This window comes from Trachinotus anak, unplaced genomic scaffold (assembly GCF_046630095.1).
Source record: "Trachinotus anak isolate AG129_WGS33_773 ecotype Australia unplaced genomic scaffold, CSIRO_AGI_Tana_v1 ptg000005l, whole genome shotgun sequence".
Taxonomy (NCBI): Eukaryota; Metazoa; Chordata; class Actinopteri; order Carangiformes; family Carangidae; genus Trachinotus; species Trachinotus anak.
In genome coordinates this window covers 16,868,029-16,884,247 of record NW_027273856.1, presented here as the reverse complement: position 1 = coordinate 16,884,247, position 16,219 = coordinate 16,868,029, and positions in this window count along the sequence as shown.

The window sequence follows — 16,219 nt, the reverse complement described above, 5'->3', positions numbered from 1 at the left end:
AGCTGTCCATCTATATCCATACATTTGAACAGCTTCTTGACCAACACCTGGCCTGTCACGTCTAAACGAAACCGTCGCACCGTCAGGTCCATGTAGCTCTTCTGGAGATCTCAGTCTCATCACAGGCTCTTCCCACGCAGACGGAGTTTGTCACAGAAGATGTTCAAATCTCTGTTTTTGAGAACACACCAAAGTTTTGTTTTGTTGCCCACGTTAGTTTAAGAGACTTTGTAACTTTTGCTAAACTGGCAACTGGATAACGGTGCATTGAATTTCCTCTAATTTCTTAACATTCTTGATTTAGATGCTATTTCTTATTAATGCTGTTAGGAGCCATTTCTAAGTTTTGCTATTGCTACATAGCTTACATTAGCATTAACAGCTGTTTAATTACCAGTCTCGAGGAAACATCCTTTACTCAGCAAGAGCTGTCTCCAATGTTGCCTCGCTGTCATGTCTTTTCTTCTGCTGAAGTTAGCATGCTAACCAGCTAGCTGCATATGTCGTCACTTTCAGATAGCGACTCACTGTAGCGCTGCTCACAGGGCGAATTATAACCTTGTGTATTGTAAACACAACAATGGCTGAAGCCTGTTGTCAACATCATCAATAGGCAACTTTGCTGGGCTAAAATGTTATGTAATTATAGTGAACTGGCTCAGTAATGTCAGTTATAGACAAGGAATATCTACATAAAGTTAGCTAACACTAGCTACGTTAGCCAACATAAGCTTCTGGTCACACCAGACCAAGTTAGTCGATAACAGCAAAACCCCTGAGTTCATTGAACTGAGCATAGGTGTATTTTATTGCTACTGAATTCAACAAGGAAATGATGTTGTTTCCTCTCTTAAAAGTAAAAAACAAAAGATTTTTTCTCATACTTTTCCCAAAGACAAGAGTGAGGAGTCTGTTTTTAAGCTAACATAGATGAGAGGACCTTAAAGAAGACTTGAGTGAGGGTGGGTGAGAGGCTGAAGCTTTGCATTTGTTAATCATTAAGCGAAGATAAAAATAAAATCCCTTTAAGTGCACAGGTTGAGCAGCAACGTCATTACATTCAGCGTGCATGTGAGTCCAGGCCTGTCTGCCCTTTTGATCAGAATGGCAGATTTCAGTCTGAGAAGTGGATGACACCGAACAACCGGACCCAAAGGAAAGACACACACACAGGCTGCACACACAGAGCACGTAGTAGCAGCTCCATATCTGCTGGATAAAGGGGCTGCTCTCGAGGTGTGATTAATGCTCTTGTACTGTCGGAGCCAAGAGGGAGTTTTGACTCCATGCCATGATTTACATTGCACTTCATTTCCCCTTCTACCTCTTTCCAGCCATTATCTGTATCCAAATTTAGCGAACATGCCAAAAAGTTAAAAATAGACCTCTGCAATCTCAGCAGTTCAGTCAGAGATGCTGTACTGGAATAAACGTCAGTTTAACTCTCATATAATTACAGTTAATTGTCAGCGGATGAGATACAATATCACAGACCACATCTAGGCACATTTTCTGAGCACCAATGAGACTGTACTTTTTGGAGGGTTTTCTGTGGGGCAAATGCAAACAGAAAGACAAACTTTCTTTTTCCTCATGATCAACTTTTGTGAGAACTTTCGGAGGAGGTTATTTACTTTTCATACTGTTCTGTTGTTCTCCAAGTTTTTTTGTTTTTTTTTTTTACTCAGTGAAAGCCGTGCATCTCTTCCACTGCTGACACAGAGGAATGCCCAACTCTGCAATCCTCCCATCAGCCCACTAATGAGATCAGCTCTCCCAGCTGCTCTGTCACCGACTCTGTGACTCCCTACTGAGAGCGTAGCCAGGCATACTGAGGAGGATGAGACGATAATAGAAACATACAGCCACTACTTGTACATGCATGATGTAGAACAGGCACCTGGTAACATGGTATCTAATCCCAGTATACATCATCCGTACCGACCAGGACATGCATTAAATAAATTGTATGTTACCTGCAGACACAGTGCCAGGAAAATAGTGGCACATTTGTTCCATGAATGCTACGTTTGTCTGGGTTTTTATGCACCTAAGCATCAATATACAGTTAATGTAGTTGAAAGTTTAAAGAGTCAGAGTATTTGGCAGCTAAAGCACACAGACCTCTGAACTTCTTGGGTCCATGCAAAACAAAGCATTAACATGCTTGCCAGCAGAAGTTGGAACATGTTAAGCAGATTGGGGAGTGATGACCTCTGTTTGGTGATTGGAGGCTCACTGTACTTTTTCTTATGGCTCATTAACTGTAGCTGCAGGCTGCAAGTTGGCTCCTATACCTTTCAAATGGACTGTGGTTAGTGTGAGGTGCTGGCGATAAGGCTGAGAATGAATGAGAGCGGCCTCACAAACCATGTGATGCGTGACACAAACCAGATATAAGAGGAGTTGAAAGAACCGGTGAGGGCTTTGGAGGAGGATGGCATTCATCATGTTGGAACGCACAAATATCACCCACATCTCCTCTTTGTTAACTATAAATCTTAAAACAGCAATTAATCTAGACAGATACACATAGACACAGTCACACCCTGTTCAATTTCAGTTAAATTCTTTCCCTAAATTACTTCCTTCTCTGAAGCCAAAGCGTGCGAAGATTAATCTGTAACATTTCCAGAATCACATGTGGAAATTAGTTGGAATTTAAAGGCGTTATCAGCTTGTTTGCGATAGCGACAGGCCTCAGCGGTAGATCTACTGCACGTTTCAAATAAAGTGAGGGGTGTTCGACTTTGTGTGTTGTTCACAGCATAATGTATTTCCACATTTTGGAGGATTTTCTGAAGCTATTTTCAATTCCCTTTACCATGAAAGAGGAAGATAATGATTCTATAACAGGTTTGCTTGCGTGGAAGCTGAATCACTTAACTATCATTCAAAGTGCTGCACAGCTAACAGGACTATGCCATGTCTCCGGCTGCCCTGTTTGTCAGTCGTCCTTCTCGTGCATCTCATGGAACAGATGCGATTCTGTTTTAATCAATATCAGCTGACTACACTGGGCGTGTAATGGCTCGCGTTTTACTCGTGCTATACGCCTATAAACACAGAAAACATATTTTTATGCTTCAAGTCTATTTTCCTCCCATTCACGCACGTAACTACAGTGATTGTGTTCTGCTCACTCTCTGTTTGGGTGTCTACACAGGAGGGTGAACTTGGCCACACAGATGCTTCAAGTTAGTCCACATAATGACATGTTTGCACCATCGTAGGTTAGTGTGTTAACACGCTAACATTTGTTACTAAACACAAAGTATAACTGAGGCTGAAATTACAACTTTGACCTGATGACAGCACTGGATGAAAGGTTAAAGGTCACAGGTGTATTTCAGTTCATCCTGAAGGGAGCATGAATGTGTTTATCAAATTTCATGACCGTATATTTAATGTTCGTTAAAACTTTTCACTCAAAGCCACAAGGCGGCACTGAAGGAAAAGTCAAAGTAGTTTGGATGCATCCTCTGGGCACCATGAATACACCAAGTTTAATGGCAATTCAACTGTTTTCCATCTAGATCCACACTTGCATGGCTAACAACAACAAGACATATAAAACTTTCTCCTAAAGTATCCTCATGTCTGTGCTACACTTTCACCTCATGTCGCTCAGGGCCCACACAGTCGGACCCTCCCTGAATCAGGGTAAAATTTATGGTAAAGATACCCCAGAGCCCCTGTCCAGAGGGAGCTCTACACCATTTGACAGGCTGTTTATTTCACTTCATGTGCTATCAACTTTTATTTTCTGCTGCAGATGCTGCAGGGGAGAAACTTGCTGATGAGTCTCTTCTGCTTTCCTTCCTCACAGTTAGCTTCGTTTCACTGGAATCTGGCGCATTTGTCGGCCTATGCGGTTGCACCATGAGGCTATCTGTAAAAAATGCAACTGGATAGCATTTCTTTCCTTTCCTGTGGCTTTAGATTAATTGCATCTTCCTTAAAGAGCCAGCTTGTGTTGGGATGTACTTGGATCGACCCTGTCAACTGTGTGGCGTTCGCTGGCTGCGCCACTGGACTCTTGACCAAAGCCCTTGGGCAGATTAACATTCCTGCGGGGGGACCACTGTATCTCTGCCATAATAAATAGTAAGGATAAGGCCATACACAACAAAACAAACAAGGATTTCTGTTGTAGCAACATACAATATGAGTTGATAAGGGCACAATTCCTCTAAACAGTTAGTATACAAGTCTGAATGCTGTGTACTTTGAAAACTTGTATTCTTTGCCGTCTATTGTTTCTATTGTACCCCATTTCTTTTCTGTCTACTCCCACTGCTTCCTCCACTGCTTTATCTAGACTTTGTGTGTGTGTGGTGTTTGACCGGCGCATGTTTCCAATGCTTTGTGGCTGCCATGTTGACATTCTTAAAGGCTTGGCCTGCATTTCACATTTGTGCAGGTCAGGGTGTTTTGTTTGCTTTAACTATTACGGGAGACCCCCAGTTGTTATTTCGCACTTTAGAGGAACCTTTAAAATGCCTCTGCTGGTGTGCTGTGCTCCGCTGCACCAAAAAGACCGGAGCCTCGGGGGAGGTGTCTTATGAGTGTATTTCTGTTAGGCCTCCATCAAGCTCTGGACTCAACTGACTGACTTTTTTTTCCTTTTTGAGGCTTTAGGTGCCCGGACCACATGTACTACTGAGACAGCAAACGTCACACTGTGGTGTGTGTGCAGCAAACATACAGTAGTCCTAAGCAAACTCAGGTCCCTTACACACAAAGTGGCGTCATGTTTTTTCAGACTTTACACAGACTGCAGGAGCCACTGTTTCTGAAACATATCTCAAGTCTTTTATAATTACCACAGTCTAAAGTCCGCTCCCTGTCCGACGGAGAAAAACAACACATAAGATTAAAGGTGACTGTGTTGAGTTACAATAATGAGTCAAAAGCTTCAGTTTCATAGAAAACAATTAGCAATGGCATGTTCATATTCCACAAAAGGTAATGTAAATACATTCAATCTTGCAGTGACACAAGTTCATAAACCTCTGTTGTGAGAAACTCTGGGGCTCCACTGGTTCACTTCTTTATGATGCCGGGACATGGAGGATAATGGGAGCATGACTTATGTCCCACATTAACAATCCATAATGTGTGCTGTGTTCTTGGACCATGATCAAGGCATTACAGCTCTATTAGGATGATGAATGCAATGTTTCATTTCTATAATCCTGCTGAATTCAGCTGTGGTGGTCAAACATTTTGCGGTAACACTTAGCAGTAAAACAAATGACCAGCCCTGCTAAATCAGATTACCACCATTTGCAAAAAATTTACCACTATACTTACATCATATCTTACTCTGCTCAGAGCAATTTGGAACTTCTAAAGACCTCAACAGTGAACTGTTCAGCCACTTGGGGGCGGTGCAACAAGCTTTGAACACAAAATAGCATATTAACACCTAATAAAGTTGATACGACCAACTTGCTAGTACATGGTGACCAGACATCCCAGTCTGTCCAGGATTGGGGGGAGGCTATTTTACATCTTTATATGATAGGACAGTGTAGAGAGACAGAGAGAGTTGGAATGACAGGCAGCAAAAAGTCTGACCAGCTGGGAGTGGACGCAGGGACTCACTGCGTCACATGGTATGCGCCCTAACCATTCAGCTATCAGGTCGTGACAGTCTGTCTTTTCTAAAGAGCTCCAGGAGGCTTCAATGAACCAATGAAAATCCTGCATTCATGGTCCTGAAAGGTGGGCTCAGTGGGTGTGCTAAGCACCAAAATAACTGTCTCCCATCCCAATGAAAACACCTATGGTGCAGGCATAAGCGAATAGATGTACATGAATGTGTGGTACTTTTACTTTTTACATGTAGAGCAGACAAATATCAACATCAGGATTCATTTACAGACATGCTTTAGATGAACTGATAAAGTCCAATATTTGATTTTATTATACCCCTGTTTTGGTTTCTTAATTTGTGGGAAACGTGGCTCTTTGGCTGCTAATGCTGTTGTCCCATCACCCCAACGCCTGCCTTGTAGCCACACCATTGCAAATACCTAAATAAACTACTTCTGCTGGTTTTGTTTTTCTTTTTTCTTTTTTTTGATGTAGGCTAATTGCCAGTGATGGTGGTTTTGCATCCATTTTTCTAGGTTTGCTAACACATCTGGTTTTCTTTTCATGAAATGAAGCTATTGTATCTGTCATACATTTCCAATATCTCTGAAGTGGAATCACAACTTGGAGGCCAACATCTGGCAACTTACCTAATTACAGTTCCTTGTAATTTCAGTAATTAATTATGTTTACCAGCTAATTGCTAACTCAGCGTGTTGATGCCAGACAGGTAGCATACAGAGGGTTTATCAGATCTTTTTTTGCTGGAGGCAGATGTGTGTTGTGGCTGGAAACAGCGCCAATGAGAGCAGTAAAACTGAAACAAAACAGTAAAGTTGTGGCCATAAAAGCAAAACAATGAGCGTAATGATGCTAAAGAGCTCTGTAAAGCTGAGGAGACTACAGAGTCTGTCACATTACACACAGTCATTTAACTGATTGTTATTATTAAAAAATAATAGGCCAGATTCAAAACAGATTGCAAATTTTACAATCTACAAACTCAACATCCAAGAAAAGAGTCGTACTTTTATTTTTAAAGTTTTTCAAATGTGATACCCTCCAACCCTCACCGGCACGCTTCAGTTTGTTTTCTCAAGATAATGTCTCATCACTATCACATGAGGAAATAAATACCCAGACCAGGGTTTTGGCTCTTTCTATCTATTCTGTTCTGTTGAAACTGGTGTCCCAGTGGGGTGAAAGGGAAGCAATTTCTCTATCATTATAGTCATTACCCCCAGCCCTTATCATCACGGATGTTTGTCCAAGAAGTTCTGCGTTTGCAGTTCTTGTGAGGATGATGCTACTATTCCTGATGAAGATGCAGTGGATGCGTTCAGTCTCTGAAACTTTCACTGCATAAGGCAGCCCTTCAAAGTGCCCTGCTTCACAACTCATACAAATTGTGTCATCTTGTCCTACCATAAAAGAAGACAGGGGATTATTATCATTATTAGTATTATGAGGGAAATCATGCAGTGAGAATGGAAAGTAGCTGCAGGGTATAAGCTTCCACTTTACTCCTGAGTGCCACATATCTCTGTGAAAGCAGTCATTCTGCATGTGCTATGAAGGTTTTAGCATTATTTAGCACCATTCTTCTATTTTAGGTAATTGCTGATGTGTTTTGTTTCTTTTATTTCATTGCACTTTGTAAACTACTTAATAGCTGCCAGTGATGGCTCACTGTGTGAATGATGTGATGCTTTTTGTCGTCATACAAGATGGAACCGACCTCCTGTGTGGGCTTTGTTTGAAGAGACTTGGCTCATAAACAAACCACGAGGGAGTTGCAGCAGGATGTTTATGGGGATGTGAGGTAGAATGAATTAGGAACCGCAGGGGTTTAAGCACCGGGACCCTTGCCACTCACACACACACACACACACACACACACACACACACACACACAGACACACATATATATGCACGTGCAATCACATATGTATACAGATACACACACCATGCAACACTAGACCTTCTGGGGTTGTGCATCCTGCAGACTCACACAGTTAAAGTCCAGTAAAAGTAGAAACCACTACCAAGCTAAACTTCACCAACACCACTTTTATGTCCAGTAAAATAACCTTAGCGTGTTTTGTTTGTAATTTCAGTGTGCTCTGCAACTGAGCTGTAAAAGTCATTTTCTCACACTATCTGCAGGGGACGCCAGATGGGGAGCAAGAAACAGACACACAAAGACAGACTGAAAGGAAGAGAACAGTGAGGAACCCATCTGCAAAGCTGTAACCCTGAACATAAACCAGAAGTTCAACACCGTAATGCACACATGGTTAAAATAAGTAAATTAAAACAATAGATTTGCACAATTTCTCCACTTATAAATGTTCCACTTGCTACTTAATGTTTACCATGTGTCTGCAGCAATTGCACACATTTTGCGGTGGCTGTTCTTGCATTGCTCTCCCATGGGAAAAAAACCTAAGCCTTACTCTTGTTTGAAACTAAGTAGTCTTTTTTATCTGAACTCTGCTTACTTTATCCATTTTGATGCTTTTTCAGTGCATTTGAACTTTTACTCGGAGGCTAGTACTCCTGGGAAAACACTAGTCTGAACTCAGAACAACAGCAAGATCTTGGCTGAATAACAGCCTGTTCTGACATTTACACTGCACGCTACTTACCAAAGGCTCAGTGCTTATTTGTGCTTTGTGTGTTGTGCAGATAAATGGAGAAGGAAGGTCAAATGTTTGGGTGCGGAACAAGAAATAAGAGATAAGGCTTGTTATCCCGTCTCCAAGTTTTGCATTTGCCTGACACAAGATGAGGATGGCACAGACTTAGAGCTTGTTCCTCAACCAGATGTCTCACAGAAATGATTCGGGACCACAACGGACAGGCACCTCTGCAAGCCCCTGGGTCAGAGCAGAAGGTCAGGAGTGCTGAGTCTGCTTCCTGCAAAAATCATTTCTATTATAAGTAGTTATTAATAAACTGATATGTGTGACATTTTCAAATAACGCAGCTGTGATTCTACCTATATCGAGTTCATGAAAACATTTACACTCTCCAAAATCTGGTGTCAGGTGGGTCCCTCAGTGGAGAAATCCCCACAGGAAGTCATATGTTTTATGTTTCCAACAGCAACAACAGTGGTAATTTGACAGGGAAATGATAGTTGTTATGGCTACGGTAGCTGAAAAAAAAAATAATAATAAAAATGGAGAGAGCAAAATATGCAGGTTCACAGTGTGAACACACCCCAGAGATGATCCTCTTACAAAAATGTCACCAAAGTGAAATAATCTGGCATAATCCCATTTTAAAATGTCAAAATTTAATACGGCACTGATCCCAAACCCCCGCTGGCTTTGCTTCCAAACTCCCTAGAAGGGAATGTCCAACCTCGAGAATTTAGGGTCTTCTGGGGCCAAATTTGTGCTTGACTGCACTGGGACCAACCTGACCGCTCAACTGATTCCCTCATGTACCAGGGAGCTCGGCTGCAGCAGCAGCATCAGCAGGAGCTTTAATGAGAGTAAGAGTTAAAAAAGCAAAAGCCTTGAGTGAAGAAAGCCCTCCTTTATGAGGGTGTGTGTAGTACGAGTGTGAGAGACAGAGAGAAAAAGGGAGAGAAAAGTATGTTTAAATGTATTGATTCTTTCTATGTGTGGATGTTTGTGTTTGTAGGAGGAGACCATCCTATAAACCGCCACCTACACCTCCCGTTGCCTTTAGTGGCAAGTTCAGCCGCACAGGACGCAGTGTAACAGTGAAACCCCATCCAAAGCAAACACCGCACTACCTCTGTTTCACTTTGGATTCCCGCTACTTGGAATTTTTGTTTTCTAAAAGGCGCTCTTTGTCCCAGCTGACGTGCATTGATCTGGCGAGGCACGTGGGAGTTCACCCTCACTTAAAACTGACCCAGGTGGGTTGTTTAGCTGAAACAGATACTGCCACCTGAATATGCACGCTGATGATTAGTAGCAAAGTTAGTTATTGGTCCTCAAAGACCTGCCAATAAGACCTTTCTATGCTCCCCACCCTCCTCCTCCACCTCCCTTCCTGCAATTTTTCCCTCCAAGCAAGAGGCCCAAGGCTTTGACTGGTGAGATGTAAATTGCTGCTACTGCTTCTACCTCAAATTACAACAACTTATTTTTTATTTAAGCTACAACTTTCCCAGCTCCTCCCTGCGCCTTGAAATGAATGACCTCAACAAATTCATTTCAGTTTTAAAAATCATAAGCACCAGACTGGAATTTCCTATTAAAAGTAAGGTTTTTATATGGGAGTAGAAGGGAGAACCCTATGTTTTTCCCCTCTCAAGCCTCCACCTAAATGGTAACACTAGAGGTGCCAGCATACAAAGCCCAGCATTCATACGTTGGTCCACCGTCCTCAACGCCCACGGCTCTGACAGCATACAGAAAGCAGCAGCCAACAGGATGGAGAGAGACGTAGAGCTGATACTTCATGGAAAGGAAAAACACAAATAGTACTGAATGAATAGTACCCTCGACACACCGTTTTGAGCATTTAAGTCTGAAGGGCTGTGTGTTGAGAACAACACACCAGTGTTTCAAGCTCCACCACTTTTAATTATTAAGAAAAGCAAAGGTGTAACAGCTACTCCAGTACATCCAATGGATCAAAAAAAGGTGTTTATACTGTAAAGAACTGTGTGAAAACTGTCTGTGGGTTTTGGTTTGAGACAGTTATTTATACTTGTGGTTTTCAGTGCCCATTCCTGAAGCTCTCTTGAGTGGGAAGCCACTTAAAGGATGATGATATGTACCATATATCAAATGTAAGCAAGAATCCAGCCTCTTGCACACAGTCCACTTTCAGCCAATGACCTCTTCAGCCTCTTTATCGCTTTGAATGAAGCGCTTTGAAAAAAGTCCAGCAGCTTATAGCAGATTTACAGGGAAATCCCTTTATTTTTAACTCTTTCTCACAATTATGGCCAAGTCATGCTAACTTTGTACTTGCCATGTCAGAACTACAGCAGAAATACTAAGCAGTGGTCTCTGAAAGCTTCTCAATAAACATAAAATTAATTTAAATATTTGTCTCTGAGTTTAAACTAAACTAAAAATAGCCCTATCAGCCCTCAGAGCTAACTGCTACTAACTGGGTCGACTTCTGGGGCAGCTTGCCAGCTGACCACCCAGCCGGCTCGTCATCTAGTGGCATATTATTACTGATGTTGAGGCTTTTCACTTGAATTGTCGAATTCAAGCTGAACACACACAAGGAGCTAAATCACAGTAAGACAAAGTGTGGAGGTAGAGGTGGAATAGCAGCAGCGTATCACCACATTTAAGTGATGGTGCTCCTGTGGTCACTGGTTGCCTCAGTTTACTGAGGAGGAAAACTATCCTGCAGAGACTGTGACTTGTTGATAGCGATTTGCCCGGAGCATTCAGTCCCTGGTTCAACTCCCACCTGACCCGACCATTCACTGCGTGTCATTCCCCTTCTCTCATTTCCTGTCTGTCTTCACTACCAACCTTTGCAATAAAGGCATAAATGCCCAAAAAATTTACCAAAAAAGAAAAGAAAAATGTCCATGACTAGGCTAACCAAACAGCTAGCTGTTAGCTGGTTGCCTCATAATATAATACCTGCCTGTGTAGTTTCTGTTTCTTCTTATTTGGATTTGGAGACAAGGGTTTCAAATTATTTAAACATTATGTTTAATTAATCAGAATAACAAAAATAAATAATAATAATCTGCTCATCTTTGCAAAATATTTCACTCTAGAAGCTAGTTGGTGAACTACTGCAGCTAGCAAGCTACTCGCTAACAAGTCAGGGTATTGCTAGTATGTATTGGAAAGTTTATTACCCCCTGTTATTTTTATTTTCAAGAGTATACATCATTTAATTCATTGAAGAATTGTTGAAGAGAGGAAATACATCTCCACAAGCTAACAGCCTTGCTAATTGTCAGTTTGTTACAGAGGAGGTTAAACAGCTTCCTCCATTTTGGACTCTCCAGTTCTCTGTTTCCTGAAAGATCATCAGTAATTTGCTATTAATTAACAATACAAGTTTGCAGGTCAACGTACACAAAAACTGAATCCAACACAAAGAAGCTTGTGTAGATTTTACTTTGTTAGTGAATCCACAAATTGCAGAATTTGAATTGATTTTGCCTTATTTTGCTGTTTCATATGCTGTTGTGACCGAGAAAAATAAAGAAAAGTACCAGAAGTTTCCTGTAGTGTCCAGTGCAGATAACTGTGTGTGTGCCAGCTGTGTGGGAGTCGGCCTGAAAGCCACCTTGACCTCTGCAACAAGTCAGAGATAGTCAGGGTTCAATGATCTGTGAACACAGTTTCCTTTCATCTCTGAGAACTGGCAGGCAGAGTGGTTTGACTGTTCTCATAACATCACCACCTTTGAATCACCAAACACTGGATGCATTTCAAATACATTTGTCTGACAGGGTTCAAGTGAAGGAATAAAAATGGCTCAGTGGTTCAAGACATTGTAAACGATTCATTAATGCAGTGTAACTGTGTTTCCCCTTTAACTTCTGTGCCTTAATTTGTCCATCACCGTCAGGCTCTTAAATTATCTTTATGCTTCACTGGATTATGGGAAATATACACACTGAGTCATCACCTCCTTCCACGGGCCGAATGTTATGGTAAAACATTCCTTGGACATTACCTTATTTCTTCTATTTAATTTCACACTGTACTTTGGGAATCTCCCTTTTCACAGACAGCAGCCCCAGGGCCGTCTAATGAATGTGTCTGCCAAGGCTGGAGCAAGTGTGTGTGTGTGTGTGAGTGTGTGTGTGTGTGTAGGTCTATGTAAGTGTGGAAGAGATGTATGCCGTAGTGTCCAAACATTTGGGAAACATCTTTTTATAACTTACTTTATACTAAAGATTAATAAGGCAACAAATAACCAAAAACAAGTTTAACAAATTATGCACGATGTGGATTTCTGTTAGCAGGTCCACGTGAATAAAATGTGTTTTGCATACATAGTGTCAGTAACAGAAACACTATTATGGTTCCAGAGGCCCAGTAGCCGTGCAGACAGGCAGCAGGTGGCCAACGACTACTTGGGGAGCTGAAGCAATCGAGCTAACTTGTTTACTTGACCTTGGCCTGCCTTCAGTTGCTCATGACCTGAGAATGTTTACACAGGAATTTAATCTGCACAAGAGCGTTATTAACTTCTGCCACCATCGTTGTCTCTCAAGCTCATTTTGCATCATAAGAAGTGGTGTCTTCTACGGTATTCAGCGTTCAACTTTGAGTGTATGTAATGGTGAAATAAGTTGGAGAGTGGTATCACAGAGTCCTCGACTGCAACAGCTGAAAAAAAAATCTTCCGGGACAAGTTAGCAAACTTCATTCACTAATGATGACCGTGAAATGCAGCTGAAAGATCTAGAAAAAGCTAGTAAATGGATTTTTCTTACTACTCAATAAATGTTCAAACTCAAGCCGTAGGATTAGATCAGTAGTCAGTCAAACATTTTTGTTGTTGGCTAAGTGCACAATCATTTTGAGTCAGCGTTGTTTAGGGTTGCCAACTTCTATGTGAAGAAATAAGGGATCTTTTATTTTATTTATTGTCACATTATAATGTTGCGCCACCAAACAGTGGCTTATTTACACATCTTGTAGACTCTGAGCAACATTAGCATTCATTTGTAGTCATATTTTCTGGCCAGGTAATGAATATAAGGCCACCAGTCCCTCCCTTTAGATAACTTTGGGTCTCTACCAACTCCAGAGAAAGTATTAAGCTGCTAAATGCTCCACCATGTTCACCAGCTAGATGCTGTTGTTTGGTGCAGGTAGAATACAGTGTGTTGAAGGCTCAGGTTTTTATAAATCCCAAAGCTGATTTTCAATATCTGAAAAACAAGCCTTGCTTTTCTGTTAAGCTAACACAGAGACGCTCCGTTAATGTGACGTATTGTGGTCCACAACTTTGACGATATAGGCAGAACAGGCAGCTGAGCTGAGAAACATGGGGGTACAGGACTCCCTGTTTGGGAATATTTGGGGTCCTATAATATGGTCAAGCCAGCCAACATGGATGAAGCTATGAGAAAGTTGTGGCGAGAGCAGGTAACACATCAAACCTTTATTGTCCAGAGCGGCCCACAAATACGTCCGTTTGAATCTGTTTCAAGTGCATCTGAACTAATGCTTAACACAGTCATCCTGTAATGAACTGCTGTTTGTCGCTATGAGTGACTATGAGTGGTCATTAAATCAGTTGTTAATATAGAGCAGCTTTAATAACTAGCTTCGTTTTCAATTCAGCTCCATTCCCTGCTGTCCATTTTGCTGTTAGCCTCTTCTAGGAGTGTTTCTACCCGTGAGTAACTCACAACCACTTTGTCTGGAAAAATCCACCGTGCTGCTTTATCTATTTGAAGTACACGTACCTGCAGGCACAGTGACAGCAACCCAGCCATCACAGCAGACACCTCATACTGTTTTTTTCTCTGTGGGTCACTATGTTATGTCTACGTTTTGTCTTTATAACAAGTCTCTGATGCTTCAGCTGCGGGCAGTTTACTCCTGTGCAGCATCTCCGATCATCCACTCTGACTTTATCATGGCTCTGGAAGGGGCTCATTTACAAACTGACTGTAATGTTTAACAACTGTTTGTGGCGCTGCTGTCAGACTCTTTGTCATTGTGTTGTCTTCTGGGGCTGCTCACAGCAGATGAGCCGTGGTTTCCAGCTCAGTCTTCATCCAAGTCCTCGGCTGCTGTGAACGGTTTCACTGACTTACATCGTGATCGCAGCCAAGAAACACGGAGGGGGACAGATGGAGACAGTTGATAGCTGTGTCAGCTGATGGCTAAAGTGATAGTTGTGAAGTCCCATACGCAAATGCAATATATGTAATGATGACTTTACATTTATGAAATACTATATGTACATATTAAATAAAAACATATAAGAAAGATTGTATATGAACCCAGTTAAAAATTGGAACAGTTTCATATATTCACATACATGTCTAGCCAATACAAATATGTACATTTATGTATTTGTTATATCCGTCCCAAAGCCTGTCAATATATGTTGATATAATATCCAGTGGGTTCTGAGAGGAGACGGGACCAAAAAGAAAAATATATATTATAAGCATATATGATTGTATATTTATGTTCTTTTAATAAACTTACATTTACTTGTGTAAATTTAATATATATTGTTAATATATGCAGCTGCAACATGTTACATATAAAAATGGTATGCTCCACGATCATGACTATAACTAAAAGGTGACATATTTATATGTTTCTATATAGAGTATATTTAATATGCTTTCCTTGTGTTTTACTTATTTTATACATTAGTTTTACTTGTATTTTAAAGGTTCTTCTAAACAAGATTAAACAAGATTTTAACCGTTTGCTTCACAACAGTGCAACCAGGCTGTCCCACTCCTTCAAATGCAGCCAAGAAATGTAGCCTTCTTTTCCTGAACAACGAAGGATCCAACAGGTGGATCCTTTGTAGCCCAACTTATCCCAAGATTCATTGCACACAGGAAATGAAAGCAAACAACACAGTCAGAGAGAGAGTTACACTCTTAAATATAAGTATTGGGTTTAAGCTCATTTCAACAATGGTTGAAACCAAGGGCCTTAAAACCAACTTTTAGTGAAAAATGGGTTTTGTATTGTGAAGGTTGCTAGGAAGCCGTAAGTGCTTTATGACGCAACAGTAAGGGTGGGGACAGCTGGTGACGCCAAGGAAAAATTCTCCGTAGGACAGACCGCCTCATTTCAGTTCAGCCTTCGTGGTCTGCGGTGGATACGAAGGGCTACACCTTTGAAGATAATATCCTCCAAAGGATGTGGCCCCTGATTTGGGACACAGCAACAGGCACATCTGACACACAAATACATTCTGACAGTGTTTTTACAAAACCAACTGAGGATAACATTTTGACTGTTACAAAACAGAGTCCCAGGAGAGCAACCCAACAAAAAATAACAAAATCTCTGAAGCTCCCGAGAAAAATAACTGATGAACAGACGCAGCCCACCAGCAGTGTGTCTGAAATAACAACAGGCACAGAGCTCAGTGAGAGTTACAGGCAGAGCCACAAGTTCTGACTGGAAAAGGAGAAATTTGGGAAGGACAGAGTTGAAGTTTTCACAAAACCAGCTGAAAATAAAATTTTGACCCAAAACAGTTACAAAACAGAGTCCTAGGAAAACAACACAGCATGCGATGACTTTGAATCAATTTGCAAAACTAATAGGGGTCATCCCATGTGAAAACAAGACCTAACTGCAAAGAAGGAGGCTTCGCAGAAAAACCTGAATGACCTGAAGGGCCACCAGGGCTCCAGCAGTGTCCCTGAAATGAGGAACACAGACGAGACAGATTTCCATGAGCAAATCACCACCACTGCAGACTGAGTCCTTCCGCCAGGACAACCAGGTCCTCATCCACAAAAACATTGTCCTGTACGAAAAAAAATCACAGTCTTTAAAGACCTAGAGGCTCTGAGGAAATATTCATAAACAGATGCAGCCCAGCAGTGTGTCTGAAATAAGAACAGGCACAGAGCTTAGTGAGAGTTACAGGCAGAGTCACAGGTTCTGGCTGGAAAAGGAGAAGTTGGGGAAGGACATGG